Consider the following 18,946-nt stretch of genomic DNA (forward strand, 5'->3'; position numbering starts at 1 on the left):
CAGAAGTGGAGGCTCCTCCAATCCCCTTTTGAAAATTTATTATTTCATTCTTGTTACTGTCAGTGACAAGTAAGATGCTAATCACTGTCACTTAGGGGCTAGAATCTCTCCTATAAGAAATGCTTTCTTGGGCTTCCCTGGTGGCGCAGTGGTTGAGAATCTGCCTGCCAATGCAGGGGATACGGGTTCGAGCTCCGGTCTGGGAAGATCCCACATGCCGCGGAGCAGCTGGGCCCGTGAGCCACAGCTACTGAGCCTGCACATCTGGAGCCTGTGGTCCGCAACAAGAGAGGCCGCGACAGTGAGAGGCCCGCGCACAGCGATGAAGAGTGGCCCCCGCTCGCCGCAACTGGAGAAAGCCCTCGCACAGAAACGAAGACCCAATACAGCCAAATATAAATAAATAAATAAATAAATAAGTAAACTTCTTTAAAAAGAAATGCTTTCTTGATGTAGTTGAAGTGAAGAAAAATAGATTTTATTTTTTAAGTTATTTCCCCTATTAACTGATTAGTGTGGTTAACTAATCTTCACTTAAGTAATCTGTAAAATAGAGGATAATCTGTAACATGGAAATAATATGGCTCTCGAAGAGCTACTGGGTAATTTCAGTGAGGTAAAAGATATTGAAGTATTTTGTAAACTGTAAAGTACCGGAAAAAGTGTTGTTACTTTTCATCTATTTGGGTGTGAATATGGTTGAATAAAAGACAGCCATCAATATTTAAACCAGAATATATCAAGAACATCTCCCAGTCAGTAAGAAAGACAGTCAGGGCTTCCCTGGTGGCACAGTGGTTAAGAACCTGCCTGCCAACGCAGGGGACACGGTTTTGAGCCCTGGTCCGGGAAGATCCCACATCTTAACCTGCCTGCCAACGCAGGGGACACGGGTTTGAGCCCTGGTCCGGGAAGATCCCACATGCTGCAGAGCAACTAAGCCCATGCACCACAACTACTGAGCCTGCGCTCTAGAGCCCACGAGCCACAACTCCTGAGCCCGTGCGCCACAACTACTGAAGCCTGCGCCTAGAGCCCATGCTCCGCAACAAGAGAAGCTACTGTGATGAGAAGCCCACGCACCACAACGAAGAGTAGCCCCCACTCACCACAACTAGAGAAAGCCTGCATGCAGCAATGAAGACCCAACACAGCCAAAAATAAATAAATAAAATAAATTTATATCTAAAAAAAAGACAATCAAATGCAAAAAAATAGACTCCAAAAAACAGATAGTCAGCTCACAAATGGGAAGAGCCAAATAACCAATAAACAAGGTGCTCACCTTCACCAATAACTTTCAAGAACTATGAATAGTCTGATATTGTACTCTGCTTGCAAACTAACAAATTAGCTTGATACAGTCTTATGAATGCTGGCAAAAGACACACAACTCATGGATCAGAGACAAAAGACTATTATTCACAGCATAGCAAGCAGCATGAGCTTTGTGTTTGTGTTATTTCCCCTTGAGTCCCACAGGAGCTATGAAGAGAAGCCCAGGTAGGTCCTGCACACATAGTGTGTCATAGCTTAGAAATCCTAAGCTTAGGGAACTCTAGTCTTTTATAATAAGCTGCCAGAAGACCTGCTCAACCTTTGCTCTGGAGAACACGTATGTTTATTATACTGGACAATAAACAAACCTGCCTTCCACTCTGGAAAGAAACAGTACCTCTGTTGTTGAAGGCTGTTCACTATATAAACATTTTTGGAAAGATAGTCCAGAATAAAAGCTGTCATTACCTCTGCTCACAAGGGGTGCAGAAACATGGAGTCCCTTGGAGAATTGTCTCCCAACAATAATCAGGGAATGCAGATTAACACATTTAGATATAACTTCACACAGATTGGCAACATGTAAACATTTACAAAGATTAATATTAGGATGTAGAGGAACAAGAACTCTCATACATTGCTGTTGGGAGTGTCAACTGTTGCAATCACTTTGGAGACGAATTTGGCAAAGTCTAGTTAAGTTGAAGGTACACATACCATACAACCCAGCAATTTCACTTCTAGTATATTCCCTAGAAATACTCCCCAAACTGTATATAGTGAGACATAATTAAGAACATGTATTGCAGCATTACTTGTAATAGCCAAAAAATTGTTTTATTAGCCTTTATATTCCTCTGTATTCTGTACTTAAAATAGTTGCTAATTTAAATTGCATATATATACACACATACATGCATACATGTATATTCTGTGTTACCAAATGCCTTTGAAAGGTGTGCCATTAAACATGTGTGTATCCAGGACTTCCCTGGTGGCGCGGTGCTTAAGAATCCGCCTGCCAATGCAGGGGACAGGGGTTCAATCCCTGGTCTGGGAAGATCCCACATGCCGCGGAGCAGCCAAGCCCATGCTACACAACTACTGAGCCTGCACTCTAGAGCCCGCGAGCCACAACTACTGAGCCCACGTGCTGCAACTACTGAAGCCGGCATGCCTAGAGCCCGTGCTCCGCAACAAGAGAAGCCACCGCAATGAGAAGCCCGCGCACCGCAACGAAGAGTAGCCCCCACTCGCCGCAACTAGAGAAAGCCCGTGTGCAGCAACAAAGACCCAAGGCAGCCAAAAAAAAAAAAAAAAAATGCATATCTATCACAGTATACAGGTCATCACCAGGCTCCTTTCTATAAACAGCCCTCCGAAGTAATTATTGTTTTCCCCAGTTTATAAATGAGGAAATCAAAACTCAAAGAAGTTAATAAACTTACCTAAGGGAGCCAGAGATTCAAACCCATATCTCTAGATTTACCAGGAAAGGAGAGAAAACCAAATGCCTTCCCTTGCTTCCTTCCACAGTACTCACATCTCTGACTCTGCAAAGGTGTTTATAGAATTCTGTCAGATAGCTCCTCTGACATCACCAAATGCTGGCTACTCTTAACTCTAATTTTCGACCCAGGAAAAAACGTTTCTCAGCTACCTCCCTAGCTGTTTGAACTTGGCATAAGTCAAACAACCACAGATAATCTGAAAGGGAAAAAGAAACTCTTCAACAGTGGTTGTGAGGCCCTCAGCATAAAATTCAGGGCTGCACCTTCTTCCTGATGCCTGGCTTCAAGAAGCCAGACAAACTTTTTATTTCAAAATACGTGCCATTTTTTATTTCAAAATATGTGCCATAAGGTCCAGAGTTCACTGCTCGGCTTAGAAAGACAACTCCACCAGTGCAACCACATGCTGTGCTAAATCAGCTCTTATTTTCATCCCCTCATTCCTTCTTTCATCCACTCATTAGACATTTTTTAGTGCCTTCTCTGTGGCATGTTTTGTGTTTTCCTTTCATTTCTCCATCCAGAAACTGTAGAAACAGTTAAACCAGACTAAATATGCCCTTGAGAATGTAGATGAGTCACTGTCATCCCTAGTTAACCGTTAAGGGTGAATGCCTTTACAGATGTGGGAATGTGTCCATTTAAGTTTGATATGTGTAAACTTCATTTCTGTATAGCAGCAGGGTTGGGAATTTTTTTTTTTTTTTCCTTTGGCTGCACCGTGCGGCGTGTGGGATCTTAGTTCCCTGACCAGGGATCAAACCCACGCCCCCTGCATTAGAAGCACGAAGTCTTAACCACTGGACCGCCAGGGAAGTCCCTCAAAGGTCTTTCTGACTGGCTTCAAAATAAGCTGTATATTCTTTATGTACTGATATGGAAAAATCTCTAAGATATATTGTTAAGTGAAAGGAATAAGGTGCAGCACAGTGTATATACTGTGCTGCCATGAGTATATCTGTATACATTTGCTAGTAAATGGAACAGTACACAAAAAGCGAATGTTGGTTGCCTAAGGGAAGAAGTGTGGAGCTAGAATACAAGCACATGATAAAAGTGTTTTCCTATAAACCCTTTAATGACTTCTGTATTTGGGACCATATGCATGTATCTATTTGAAGATTCAATTTAAATTATTTTAAATTATTTTAAATCTAAATATCATAGGCTCTATTAGTACTATAAATACAACTTAATTATATTTCATTCATTCAACAAATATTTAATGAGCACCTACTATTTGCTGGATAAAATATACCAAACATCCTTTTCAAGGTAACAGATGTCCCCAGACGTTGGGTGTCCTTCACCTCCCAGCCAATAAACAAGGACCTGATAACCATAGTGCTAGTGTGTGAGTTAACACTGTCTAATCTGGGGAAACTGTGGGCTTGGGTTTCAATGCCAGCAAACCCTGGAAATGTTGCTTCTTGAGTAATGGGAAGTTGGAACTGAGACCTGAATCCAGAGTAAGCCAGCACTTTCAAAGGACTGCATCCTCAGTAGGAAAAAAAAGTTAAATTAGATTAGAAAAAGTTGACCCACTAGTGTAAGGAAGGAAAACAAGCTTATCTGCCACAGACCAGAATCTGGGTGGAAGAAAAACCCCACCTCATGCAAGTTTGGGGCTTAAATTTATACTCTGTTTCAGAAATTCTCAAGTTGAGAAATTAACATAAGTGTACTAGGCTGGTTACCCCTAAAGGAACTGGCAGAAGCAAATGCTAAACTTCTCTTGAGAGACACATCCTCAACCAATGCAGCACAAAATTCCTACAGAAAGAAGTTCTGCTGAAAATGAGCTCACAATCCAGAATTACAGATTACACCTGAGTGAATGTCAGCAGACATAGTAAACCACAGGATTAAACTTTAAGGAATTTAAGTAAAACTATTGGATAGAAATTATAAGAAAAAAATTGTATAAAATCAAGGAATCAAGAACACAAGAACAAGACACTCCAAAAAAGAACAAGCAGATTTGAAAGAGAATCAAATAGAACTTCAGTAAGTGAAAAAATATAGAAATCTTACAATATGAATAGGTTAAAGTGCAGAATTGGCACAAGTAAAAAAAAAAAACAACAAATTATGGTGAACTGAAAGGTAGTTCTAAAAGGCAGTACAGAAAGATAATGAAATGGAATTGTAAAAGAGACACTGAGTGTAAAATGATGAATCTCACGAACATACTGTTTTGTATCTGGCATCGTGAACTCAGTATGTACTATATGCTTCCATTTATATGAAGATCAAAAACATTAAAAACTCATCTCCAGCATTAGCAGACAGGATAATGGTCACCTTGGGGAACTGGGTAGGTGGCATTTGGAAGGGATTAACAGGGCAGGGGTGCTTCTGAGATTCTAATGATGAGCTGATTCTTGATCTGTGTGCTAGTTACATGGATAAATTTATCTTAAGAAAGTTTATGTTTATTGTTTTGGTACTCTTCTGTATGTATTTTATACTCTAATAAAGCTTACACACATACAAAAAAAAAATCCAAACCTAGGCAGATATAAGATGGTGGTGTTACTGTTTTCATATATATAATCTCTTAACCTTTCCAACAGATGTCTGAGCTAGGCCTTGTTTTCCTGCATTTGCAGATGAAAAACTGAAGTCCAGATAGGTGAAATGACCTTGACAGGGTAACACAAGCTGTAGGTGGCAGAGCCAAGACACTTGTCCAGATCTTCTGATTCCACTTCCAGTCGTCTTTTCGTAACTCTGTAAATAATTACAGTCCTAGTATCCTTTTAAAGCACACATTATTTTGTGGAAGATAGTCTTTTATAGAAATAAATGAAAATCTTTTATCGTTGGTCAGTGGGTCAGGCTATTTTTCAAAACTGTACTTGTGAGTAAACACATATATATGTGTCCATTTGTGCACCTTCATATTCCTATTTCTGTTCACTGAGAGTTTAGACAATCATAAAAATTATCCCTGATTCAGGAATCCTGTCCAAAATTGATCTAGTAAAATGATTTCTATTTCTATCTCTTAGATTATATTATTCATTGTAGAAAGAACAAAAGAAATACCATATGTTATAATCAAGATAATTAAACGCTCCAATAATATCATTAGTTAGAGGTTTTGGCATTACAAATATATAAAACTAAAATATTCTGAGAACTCAGGAATGTTTCGTGAAATTAATACTTTAATGATCACTTATAGGTGTGATTAATTTTTAATTTAGATTTTCTTACTAGGTCACTAGACTTTTGCCCAATTTTAAGGTTGTCAAAACAGAGCTCGGCATGTAACAATAATAATAATTACCATTTATTAAGCAGCTACTATATGCCAGGGAATCTGCTGGGCATATTTTATCCATTTAGTCATTTAATGTTATTTAATCTTTTTATTTAATAGGCACTCAATAGCTATTTGTTGATTTTATTTTATTTTAGGACCCTTAACCTATTCTTGGAACTTTCATAACATTATAAATATAGTTAAATCCAGTGATTGCAGACAATGTTGGGGATGTCTTGGGGGCTTAGCTATTATTTTTTATGAATTACAGTTTGGCTTGACAGCTGTCCTTGTGTTGACAGCTCTTCTGATTATAGCAGTTGTCAAACTCCATCCTTAAGCAGGTTGTAAATCCTGCCTTCTTCCGATTAAAACTGGGTCAGAGCCAATGGCAGGTTAACTAGAGGCCAGTGTTCTACTACTGTATGTCCTTACTAGTTCGCTCTACATGCACTTTGCGTAGCAGCATACTAGAACCTTCATTCGCCTCTGTTTTACTTTGGTGTTTTTGAATCTTCAGATATTGGTCCTCCTTTTATTTTGTGATTTAAACATGGTCCCTGCTGAAGAGTATATTAGTATAAGTGTGGGCTTCCTTGTAAATGGCCTGTTAGCCCTCCCCTCCTCCCCCTCCACTGGGAATACTAACATCATTGCATCTGTGTCTCCCAGGGGAAATCAGGGCTTTTCCTTGCACGTGCAGTCATGTGATTTCAGAGTGGGCAGGCTTTGTATCCTCATGAGCCCTTGGTCTTCCACGTAAAGCACCATCTGTTCTGTTCCTTGCACACTGTTACAGGGCAGTGGGAGGAGGCATTAGAGTGAAAATAAATAAAATAAAAAAAGAAAGAAATTCATCATCAAAACCCTGAGGATTAATGGAGTCAGAAGGCTCACTGCTCTGAATGAAAATTCATCTTCACCTGTGCCAGTGTCAGGGCTGCATCTATGGCACTTGACAAATAGAGGTTCCCAGGGTACCGTAAATTCAGCAACTGTTCTAATCCCTATAGGCTTGCTCAGGCTTTTCCGAGATGGGCTTATGACTGTTTTTGTATTTCCCAGCACATTGTGGGCACCAATATCCCCTCATTAATTTGGTAAAATGTTAGCACCCTTTCCTTCTCATCCCACTCTCATCTTCTTTGTCTTTGTCCATTTTGAGGCAGAGGGCAGCTCACACATTTCTGAAAGAGGACTCTGCCTTCTGAATTGTGCTTCACGGAAGATGCCAAAGGCAGAGAAATCAATTAACTAATGAATTCTGAGCAAATACTAATCCCCAATACTGTGTTAGATGAAGAGGAGAATATAGAAAAGCATATAATCAAGTAGCTCACCATCTAATTGGGAGCACAGAGCATATATTTTCAAAAACTGTTTGTTGGGCACCTATACCTGCCATAGGCTCTATGCTAAACAAACATAATTGATGCCTATCAACAGTGACTCTCCAAGAGGTACTACAAATGCCCTCCTCATACCAGGGTAAGATTCACCTGTGTGCTTTCCCCTTGTCCTTTAAATCAGTCTTTCTCGTCCTTTTTTTTTTTTTTCCTCTCTACTACAACTTCCTGATTGCTTATGCTCTCATATCAGTCTGTCTTTGCATAAACCCAGACATTTGTTAATAAAACTCCTTTCCTTGTGGGTACCATATCCCTTACTCTGAAGTACTATTTTGCAACCCTTAAATTCCAAATTTAAATCTCACTTTATAGTTACAGTTGAACTAAAATTTCATTTACATTTGTTAGGTTAGGGGATTGTTAAACAGCCCAGTTAAGCTTTTTCTCATCTGGTTGGCAGTAGTCCTCTACATGTGAAACTTAAAAATTTAAGCTCCATTCCTGGGTTAGTACTCATAGATTATATCATATTTCACTACTGGAAAAGTCACATCATCATACAGATTGTATGAAATTAATGCCCCTTTGTCTGAGATGGCCAGCTTAGTGTCTTCAGCCATAGTACGTAGCTACTTAGCCTTGATCTTCATGCTCAGCAGTCTCAAGTGTTGGGTTAGATTTGAGCTAAAGTGTGATCTGACAGACCATGGTAGTTATTACTGTGTATCACAGATTTATACACTGGGAAATTTATTCCTCTGATACTGCTTTAAAAGTTCCAATTTTAAAACCTAACCAAGTGTTTCTCACAATAAGTTGAGACTGATAGCTGTGGCAAAAATGTTAAATGATTATTCCTTAAAATATAAATGTCACGTAGCTAGTTTTATGCAGGATAAATATCCTCTTTCACAGCTACGTGATACTAGGCAATGTGTCTTTAACTTTGTTATGTTTTCTAAGAGACTGTCTTCCATTGGAATCTAACTTGAGACTGTCTTCCACTGGAATCTAACTTGGTGTACAGTGATTCATGGTAAAACCTTTCAAAAATGTAAAATAAAAATGTTCATTATTTTGGGAGATGATTTTAAACTCTCAAAGGGGTGTTATAATCCTAAACACTTTATTGGTAAATATATCCTGTCTCTGCCTTCCTCCCTATCTAAGGCATACCCCAAAACATGATCTCAGCCCATTAACACCTGTCCCAGGATAAGAATAGGCAAATTTGCCTTTCTGTACCATTTTCTCCTACTCTATATTCACTTATTCAAATATTAATTTAACATTTGTAATTCTAGTAGCCTTCTAAGAAATCCCACTAAAGGCAGAAAGATAGGGTTGCCAGATGGTCTGATTTTAGCTCAGAAAAATTTCTGCCTTCCACCACTGTTCCCTTAGAACCACCTCTGAGTCTGTGCTATTATAAATTAGAGTTTGGTACCTCCGTCTGTCAGGATGGATAATATAAAGAATCACCAAAGCTGTTGCAAATTTGTAACTTATCACAACCTGGCTTTGGCTGTTGGCTCTATGCCCACTTCACAGCATATAGCCAGGGAGCCCTGAGCTGAAAGCACCCACCAGGGGAGAGGAGACAGACGAGGGAGCCATAGAAAGAAACTCTTTTTTCTTTACGTGAGTACCAACAAAGTGCAAAAGAAGAAACGTCACTACTAAATCATTTAAGACCAAACTCCTGGAGAGTTCTGCTTCCACTTAAGACAGAGAAAACTGCAACAGAACATTGCTCCCACACTAACAAGAAGAAAATGCTAGATAATCTACAAAATCGTAACTTTTCTTAAACCCATCAGATAGTAGAAGTTGCGTGTCAGCAAAGTAAACCGAATTCCAAAGAATGCCAAGCCCCTATAAGATACACCAACTGTTTCACCTGTGATAGAGCACCTGAGGAAGAGGCAGCCACCATAAAAACAGATAAGAAGAAAACAGCTAAAATTAACAAATTCTTAAGGTGAGCTAGTATGACATTTTAGAATAACTGGGAGCCTCAGACCCAAGAAGACTTTTCACTCATGTACTTTTTTTCATTAACTGGGTGCTGTAAGACAAATTGAGAACAGAGAGATCCCTCCTCAGTGGCACGCAGGCATGAAATCCTGCCACTTCCCTAGACCCTTATTTCATACAAAGAAAAATCCTTAAGCCACTGGGGGAAAAGCAGAAAGCTCTTCTATTCTCTCCTCCTGTCCCTGGGCCTAGGCAGATATCCACTGCCTTTGGAGGAGGAGTGAAAGCAAACCCTGTCTGCCACTGTGGCGGGACAGGGAGCCCCTGGGCTCCAGATCCTGTGCTGACACAAAGCAGAGATCTCTTGCCCCTGGTGGCTGGACAGGGATTTCCCACTCAAGACATGTTTTCTCTCACACAAGACAGAATTTGGCTGACATTTGGGGGGGCAAGGAGGATGCAAGAACACTGAGAAATTGCCACTGCTGAGGGCCTAAGACTGAGACTAGACTAAAAGGACAAAGAACTCTATCCCACTCTCACCATGAGCCTCACTCTGAGTAACAAGCAGTAGCAGTCTTATCAATGGATGAGGAGAAAAAGTACAGAGAGAGACTCCCTCTGTGGTAGATGTGCGGAGACTACTGAAAGCTGAGGGTGGAGTGAGAATTCTAAAAAAAAAACCCTCTGGCACCCAGGCCTCACACTAAGCATAAGGTAGCAGCAGCCCACAGCTGGAGGAATTTAAGTGTGTGATGTGCTGAGGTTATCCATAGTTACAACAAAACCACACCCGGTTCAACAGCTGACTAGATTGACTCAACACCCATACTAATGGCATGACAGAAGAAAAGGCATGCCCATTTCTGGGTGTAAATAGTATTATTTACTTCAGCATCCACTGTCCTCCTACACACAATATTCTGCATTCAAGAAAGCAAGGAAAAAACAGCCCTTTTCAAGCAATAAATGAGTAATTGATAGAGCAAGTAGATAAAAATTCAGCAAGGATTTGAAAGACTTGAACCATACTATCAACCAACTTGACCTAATTGACATTTATAGAACATTACACCTAATATACACAATATACATTGTTTCAAGTACACATGGAACATTTACCAAGATAGACCATATTCTAGGCCATAAAACTAACCTTAACAAGCATAAAAGAAATCATACAAAGTTTGCTCTGTGACCACCACAGAATTACATTAGAAATCAATAACAGACACGTATCTGGAAAATCCCTAATTGTATGAAACTTCAACACACTTCTAAATAACTCATAGGTCAAAGAAGAAATTCCAAGAGAAATAAAAAAATATTTTGAATGAAATGAAAACACCCCACCAAAAGTTGTGAGATGCAGTTAAAACAGTGCTTAGAGGAAAATTGGATCTTTTATTAAGAAAGGTCTCAACTCAATGATCTAAGATTCTACCTTGAAAATTTTTTGAAAAAGAAAAGCAAAGTAAGCTCAAGATAAGCATTGTAATAAAAATAAAGATCAGAGCAGAAATCATTGAAATAGAAAACCAAAAATCAATGAAACCATTGAAAACCTTTAAAAAGGTCAATAAAACTGATAGACCTCTAGCCAGACCAATTTAGAAGAGGAAAAACAAATTAACAATTTCAGAAATGAAAGGGAGTCATCAACACAGATCCTACAGATATTATGAAGCAAATAAGGGAACATTAACAACTTTTTACCAATAAATTAGATAACTTAGAGTAAATGGACACACTTCCTAAAGACACAAACTAACAACATTCTCTCAAAAAGAAATAGAGAACCTAGATAGCCCTATATCTATTGAAGAGATTGAGAATTTGTTACTGAAAACTTTCCCACAACAAAATCTCCAGGCCCTGATTGCTTCACTGTGAATTCTACTAAATATTTAAGGAAGAAATAATACCAGTTCTACACACAAACTCTTCCAGAAAATAAGAGGAGGGAACACTGCCAAACTAATTCTGTGAGACTAACATTACCCTAATACCAAAACCAGAAGAAGACCCTAGAGGAAAAGAAAACTACAGGCTGATATGTCTCATGAATATAGATGCAAAAAATCTTTAATAAAATGTTAGCAAATTGAAAATAGCAATATACAAAAAGGGTAATTATAACCAAATGTGTTTATCCCAGGAATCTAAGGTTGGTTCAGCAGCTGAAAATCATTGTATTTCACCATATCAGACAAATCAAAACCAAAAATAAAACATGTGATTATCTCCATATATGTAGAAAAAGCCATTGAAAAATTCAACCTCCTTCATGATTTGGAAAAAACAACAAAAAACAAAAACAGAACAACAACAACAAAAAACAGAGCAAAATAGGAATAGAGGGAACTTCTTCAGCCTGAAGAAATCAGTAGCTAACATCATCCTTAATGGTAAAATGCTGAATGCTTTCCTACTGACTGGGAACAAGGCAGAGATGTCCACTCTCTCCACTTTGATTCAACATTGTACTGGAAGTTCTAGCTAGTGCATTAAGGGAAAGGGAGGGTCCCAGCACCCTTTACTGCCTTCCTAGAGAGACTTACTCCATGATATTTATATCCAGTATTTACGTTGGTCTGTTTCTGGGCTCTCTATTCTGTTCCATTGATCTGTTTTTCTATTCTTTTGCCAATACCATACTGTCTTAATTATTATAGCTTTATCATAAGTCTTGAAGTCAGACAGTGTCTGTCTTCCAGCTTTGTTCTCCTTCAATATTGTGTTGGCTCTTCTGGATCTTTTGCCTCTCCATATAAACTGTACAGTTTGTTGATATCCACAGCCTGACTTGCTGGGATTTTGGTTGGGAAGAACTGATATCTTGACAGTACTGAATCTTCCTATCCATGAATGTGGAATATCTCTCCATTTATTTACTTTGTTGATTTTGTTCTGAGCTTTATAGTTTTTCTCATATAGATCTTGTAAATATCATGTTAGATTTATACCTCAGTATTTCATTTTGGGGGTGCTAATGTAAATGGTATTATGTTTTTAATTTCAAATTCCACTTGTCCATTGCTGGAAAGCAATTGACTTTTGTACATTAACATTATATTCTGCAACATTGCTATAATTGCTTATCTGTTCCAGGAGTTTTTTTGTCAGTTCTTTTGGATTTTCCACATGGACTATCATGTCATCTGCAAACAAAGACAGTTTTATTTCTTCCTCCCTAATCTGTATATCTTTTATTTCCTTTTCATGTCTTATTGCATTACCTAGAACTTCCAGTACAGTGTTCAAAAGGAGTGGTGAGAAGGGATATCCTTGCCTTATACCTGATCTTAGTGTGAAAGCTTTGAGTTTCTCACCAGTAAGTATGATTTTAGCTATAGGCTTTTTGTAGATGTTCTTTATCACATTGAGGAAGTTCCCAAGGAGTGACGTCAGCAACATAGTGGAGTGAAAAGCTACCTTTGTCTCTCCCTTTCAATCTGCAACCAGTAAAACATCCATAACTCAACAAAGGTGCCTCTGCCCAACACACCAGGATGCTAGGGAATTCCACACATCTGTACATCTAAAGGTCAGTGGACTGGAACACATATAGGAGGCAGAACCAAGGAAACAGCGGAGGTGGTACCTGTAGTCCTGGCCTTCCCACCACAGCAGCTGAGCCCACAGCCCCAGAGAACCCAGTAGCAGCCGGGGAGGCAGTGCACACGACTCCAGCTACAGCAACACCTGCGGCCACAGGCAACTGGGCAACAGCAGTAGTGGGGCCTGGGACCCCATCCCTCCAGCCACTGATGTGCCCACCACTCCAGCCACCTGCCCCCTCCCCCCAAATCTGCAGCAGCAGAGCCCACTAACCTTGTAATACCAGACACGGAAGAGGTGCCCTCACAACTCCTGCTTCCCCCGTTCCCTTACTCTCCCCCTGCAGTGGCAGAGCCTGTGACTCAGGGGATCCCAAACACAAGGGAGAGCCCACCATCCTGGTACACCAGGTGGTGATGCCAGCAACACTGGCAGAAGCAAGGCACCAGTGACCCCAGAGATGCAAGAACTGATAATGTGGGCAGGGGGCCACATGTTATGGGCAGTACAGGGTGGAAAGTGCTAACTCTCAAATGTAACAAGAGGCAGCTCAGGTAAGAGAAACCAAAAACTTATGCTATAGTGCCACCTACTGGAAAACAGAAAGCCTCTGATTTCTAACCTGTTGCTACTTCAGATGTGCTGGCAGAGGAACAACTCATCAAGCACCATGAAGAACTAGAGTAACACTACCACAGAAAGAAAATGACAATTCTCCAGAAACCAAACTTAAAGTCATGGAATATTGTGATCTAACTGATAGAGAATTCAAAATAGTGAACATGAAGAAACTCAGCAAACAACAAGAAAATTCAGAAAGGCAGTTCAGTGAGCTCCGGAATAAAATGAATGAACAGAAGTAATACTTTGCCAAAGAGATTTGAACTCTAAAAAAGAAGCAAACAAGTTTTTGGAGCTGAAGAACTCAATAAATGAGATAAAAGAATGCATTAGAAAGCATTGAGGGGCTTCCTTGGTGGCACAGTGGTTAAGAATCCGCCTGCCAATGCAGGGGACACGGGTTCGAGCCCTGGTCCGGGAAGATCCCACATGCCGCGGAGCAACTAAGCCCGTGAGCCACAACTCCTGAGCCTGCACCTAGAGCCCGCAAGCCACAACTACTGAGCCCATGTGCCACAACTACTGAAGCTCACGCACCTAGAGCCCGTGCTCCGCAACAAGAGAAGCCACTGCAATGAGAAGCCCGCGCACCGCAGCGAAGAGTAGCCCCCCTCACCGCAACTAGAGAAAGCCCACGCACACAGCAACAAACACCCAGTGCAGACAAAAATAAATAAATTAAATAAATAAATTAAAAAAAAAAAAAAAGAAAGCATTGAAAGGGGACTTCCCTGGTGGTCCAGTGGTTGAGAGTCCACCTTCCAATGCAGGGGATGCAGGTTCAATCCCTGGTCGGGGAACTAAGATCCCACATGCCGCGGGTCAACTAAGCCCACACGCCACAACTAAAGAGCCTGCATGCTGCAGCTACAGAGCCCACGCACTCTGGAGCCTGTGCACCACAACTACAGAGCCCACATGCTCTGGAGCCTGCGCCACAACTAGAGAGCCCACATGCCACAACTAGAGAGAAACCTGCATGCCACAGCTAAGACCCAATGCAGCCAAAAGTAAATAAGTGTTTTAAAAAAAAACCCAAAACATTGGAAACAGAGCAGACCACATAGAAGAGAGAATTAGAGAGCTCAAAGATAGAAATCTAAAATTTATACAAGTAGAAGGAAGAGAAATAGCATTAAAAAATGAGGAAATTCTGCAAGAGCTATCTCACTCTTTCAGGAGGGGCACCATTAGGATAATATGTATCCCAGCGGGGCAATAGAAGGAGAAGAGAGAAGAAAGTTTATTTAAAGAAATAGCTGAGAACTTCACAAGTTGAGGAAGTTCCCCTCAATTTCTAGTTAACTGAGAGTTTTTTTTTTTAATCACAAATGAGTGTTAGATTTTGTCAAGTTATTTTTCTGCATCTATTGATATGATCATGTGATTTTATTTTTTTGCCTATTGATATGATGGATTACATTAATTGATTTTCAAGTGTTGAACCAGCCTTGCCCACCTGGGATAAATCCCACTTGGCTGTGGTGTATAATTCTTTTTATTCATTGTTGAGTTCAATTCGCTAATATTTTGTTGAGGGTTTTGCGTTTATGTCCATGAGAGATATCAGTCTGTAGTTTTTTTTCCCTTTCTTATAATGTTTTTGTCTGGTTTTTGTTACTAGAGTAATGGTGGCCTCATAGAATGATTTAGGAAATATTCTCTCTACTTCTGCCTTCTGAAAGAGATTGTAGAGATCTGGTATAATTTCTTCTTTAAATGTTTAGTAGAGTTCACCAGTGAACCCACACAGGCCTGGTACTTTGTAGTTTGGAAGGTTATTAATCATTTATTCGATTTCTTTACTACTTACAGGCCTATTCAGAATGTATATTTTTTCTTGTGTGAATTTTGGCAAATTGTGTCTTTCAAGGAATTGGTCCATCTCATGTAGATTATCATATTTGTAGGCATAGAATTGTTTGTAGTATTCGTTTTTATCCTTTTAATGTCTACTGGACCTGTAGTAATGTCCCCTCTTTCATTTCTGATATTAGTAATTTGTGTCCTCTCTTTTCTTATTTAACTTGGCTAGAGGCTTATTGATTTTATTGATCTTTTCAAAGAACTACCTTTTGATTTTATTGATTTTCTCTATTGATTTCCTGTTTTCAATTTCATTGATTTCTGTTGTAATTCTTTTTTTTTTTTTTTTTTCCTGCTTACTTTGGATTTAATTTGCTCTTCTTTTTCCAGTTTCCTAAGGTGGGAACTTAGATTATTGATTTTATATCTTTCTTCTTTTCTAATACATGCATTCAATGCTATAAATTTCCCTCTAAGCACTGCTTTTGATGCATCCCACAAATTTTGATAAGTTGTGTTTTCATTTTCATTTAGTTCAAAATAATTTAATTTCTTTGATTTTTTTTTCTTTGACCAATGTATTATTACTTACTACAAGCTTACTATAAAGATACAGAAATCAAAACAGTGTGATATTGGTGTAGGGTGAGGTGTATAGATCAATGAAACAAGATAAATAACCTAGAAATAGACCAAACCACACATGGGTAATTGATTTTTGACAGAAGTGCCAAGGCAAGTCAATGGAGGAAAGGATACTCTATTTAACAAATGGTGCTGTAACAGTTGGACATACACATACATACTGGGGGGAAGAAAAGCCTCAACCCTTTTCTCATACCCTCCACAAAAATTACCTTGAAATGGATCAGAGACCTATATACATAAGAGCTAAAATATAAAGAACTAGAAGAAAATGTGGAAGAAAATCTTTGTGATCTTGAGATAGACAAAGACTTCTTATATAGGACACAAAAAGCACAAAACATAAAAGAAAAAAAATAAATTGGACTTCATTCAAAATTTAAAAATTTTACCCTTCAAAAGATACTGTTAATAAAAGACGAGACACAGAGTGGGAAAAAATATTTATAAAACATATTTGGAAAAAAACTTATATCCAAGAATATATAAAGAATAATTCTAACTTTATTAAAAAGACACCCCAATTAATAAGTGGACAAAAGATTTGGATAACTCACCAAAGGTAGATGATTGGCAAATAAGTACATAAAAAGATGTTCATCATTAGACATTAGGGAAATGTAAATTAAAAACCACAATAAGAAGACCTGACTATACTATATAGTACCTATACTATAGGTACTAGAGACCTGACTAGAATGGCTAAAAAGAATTTTAATGATAATAACAAGTGCTGACAAGGATACAGAGCAACTAGAATTCATACATACTGGTGGGAATACAAACTTTGGAAGTTTGGTAGTTTCTTATTCAAGTTTAATATTCACTTGCCATGTGACTCAGCAGTCCCGCTCTAGATATTTACCCAAAAGATGTGAAAACATAAAAGATCCATACAAAGACGTGTATCCAGGTGTTCATAGGATCTTATTTATAATGGCCAAAAACTGGACACAAGCCAGATGCCTACATACCTTTATACAATGGAATACTACTCAGCAATAAAAGGGAAAGAACTACTCATACCTGCAGCAACATGGATGGATCTCAAAAGCATCATGCTCAATGAAAGAAGCCAGACACAGAAGACTATAGGCTGTATGATTTCCATTTCTGGAAAAGGCAAAACCTAAGTACAGAAATCAGATCAGTGGTTGCCAGGGGCAGTGGGTGGGGGTAAGAGGATTGGCTGCAGAGAGGCGAGAAGGAACTTTTGGGGGTTATGGACATGTCTTATGTCTCTATTGTAATGGTAGCTACACAAGTAGACACATTTGCCAGAATTCAAATTTTTAAGAAGAATGAATATTACTTCAACTTTTTTAAAAAGGGAGAAAAACCAGGGAATCTTGCTCTGTATGTTAACTGGCACAATCCAAAGTGGATGAAGAATCTGGGACGGACAAGATGGCAGAGTAGAAGGACCTTGAGCTCACCTCTTCTCACACGCACACCAAAATCACAACTAACTGCTGAACAGCCATTGATAAAAAAGACTGGAACCTACCAAAAAAGATATTCTACATCCAAAGACACAAAGAAGAAACCACAACAAAACAGTAGGAGGGGCGAACTCATGATATAAACAATTCCCAAAGCACCCAGGTGGGTGACCCACAAACTGGAGAATAATTATATCGCAGAAGTTCTCCCACAGGAGTGAGAGTTCTGAGCCCCACATCAGGCTTCCCAGCCTAGGGGTCTGGCATCGGGAGGAGGAGCCCCCAGAGTACCTGTCTTTGAAAGCCAGAGGGGCTTGATTGCAAGAGCTGCACAGGACTGGGGGAAACAGAGACTCCACTCTTGGAGGGTGCACACAAGGTCTCACATACACCAGGACCCAGGGCAAAAGCAGTGACTTTGTAGGAGCCCAGGCCAGACCTACCTGCTGGTCTTGGTGGGTCTCCTGGGGAGGTGGGGGTGGGGGGGCAGCTGTAGCTCACCCTGGGAACATGGACACTGGTGGCGGTGGCAGAAATATTGGAGAGCGTCATCTACATGAACTCTCATTGAAGGCAGACATCTTGCCTGGGTCATAAGCACTGAGGCCTGGCCCCACCCAACCACCTGTAGGCTCCAGTTCTGGGACATCTCAGGCCAGACAACCAACAGGGCAGGAACACAGCCCCAGCCATCAGCAAATAGGTTGCCTAAGACTTCCTGAGCACACAGCCACCTCTAGATAGGTTTCTTGACATGGCCCTGCCCACCAGAGGGCCAAGACCCAGCTCCACCCATCAGTGGACAGGCACCAGTCCCTCCTGCCAGAAAGCCTGCACAAGCCTCCAGACCAGCCTCACCTGCCAGGGGACAAACACCGGAAAACTACGATCCTACAGCCTGCAGAACTGAGTCTATAAACTCAGGTCAGAACCTACCCTGGGAACAGCTGGTCCCTGCCCCTGAGTGATGAGAGGGGAATGCACTGCTGGGATGAGGACCACTTCTCCAAGGTCGAGAAATGTAACTAACCTACCACAGAAACAAAAATACAAATAGAAATTTAAACAAAATGAGACAGCAAAGGAATATGCTGCAGACGAAGTAACAAGATAAAACCCCAGAAGGACAACTAAGTGAAGTGGAGATAGGCAATCTACCCGAGAAAGAGTTCCAAGTAATGATCATAAAGATGATCCAAGAACTCAGGAAAAGAATGGATGCATAGATCAAGAAGTTACAAGAAGTTCTTAGCAAAAAGAAAATATAAAGAACAACCAAACAGAGTTGACGAATACAGTAATGAGATGAAAAATACATTAGAAGGAATCAATAGCAGAATAAATGAGGCAGAAGAACGAATCAGTGAGCTGAAGACAGAGTGGTGGAAATCATTGCCATGGAACAGAATAAAGAAAAAATGAACTGAGGACAGTTTAAGAGACCTCTGGGACATCACATGCACTACCAGTCACATTATAGGGGTC

General features: G+C 39.9%; 1 protein-coding gene across 1 annotated transcript in view; it reads left to right on the top strand.

Annotated features, from left to right (window-relative positions):
- ACBD6 (acyl-CoA binding domain containing 6) overlaps positions 1 to 18,946 on the top strand; it is a 239,009-nt gene that overhangs the window by 211,939 nt on the left and 8,124 nt on the right. The gene's annotated exons all lie outside the window — the stretch shown is intronic.

This window comes from Eubalaena glacialis, chromosome 3, assembly GCF_028564815.1.
Source record: "Eubalaena glacialis isolate mEubGla1 chromosome 3, mEubGla1.1.hap2.+ XY, whole genome shotgun sequence".
NCBI lineage: Eukaryota > Metazoa > Chordata > Mammalia > Artiodactyla > Balaenidae > Eubalaena > Eubalaena glacialis.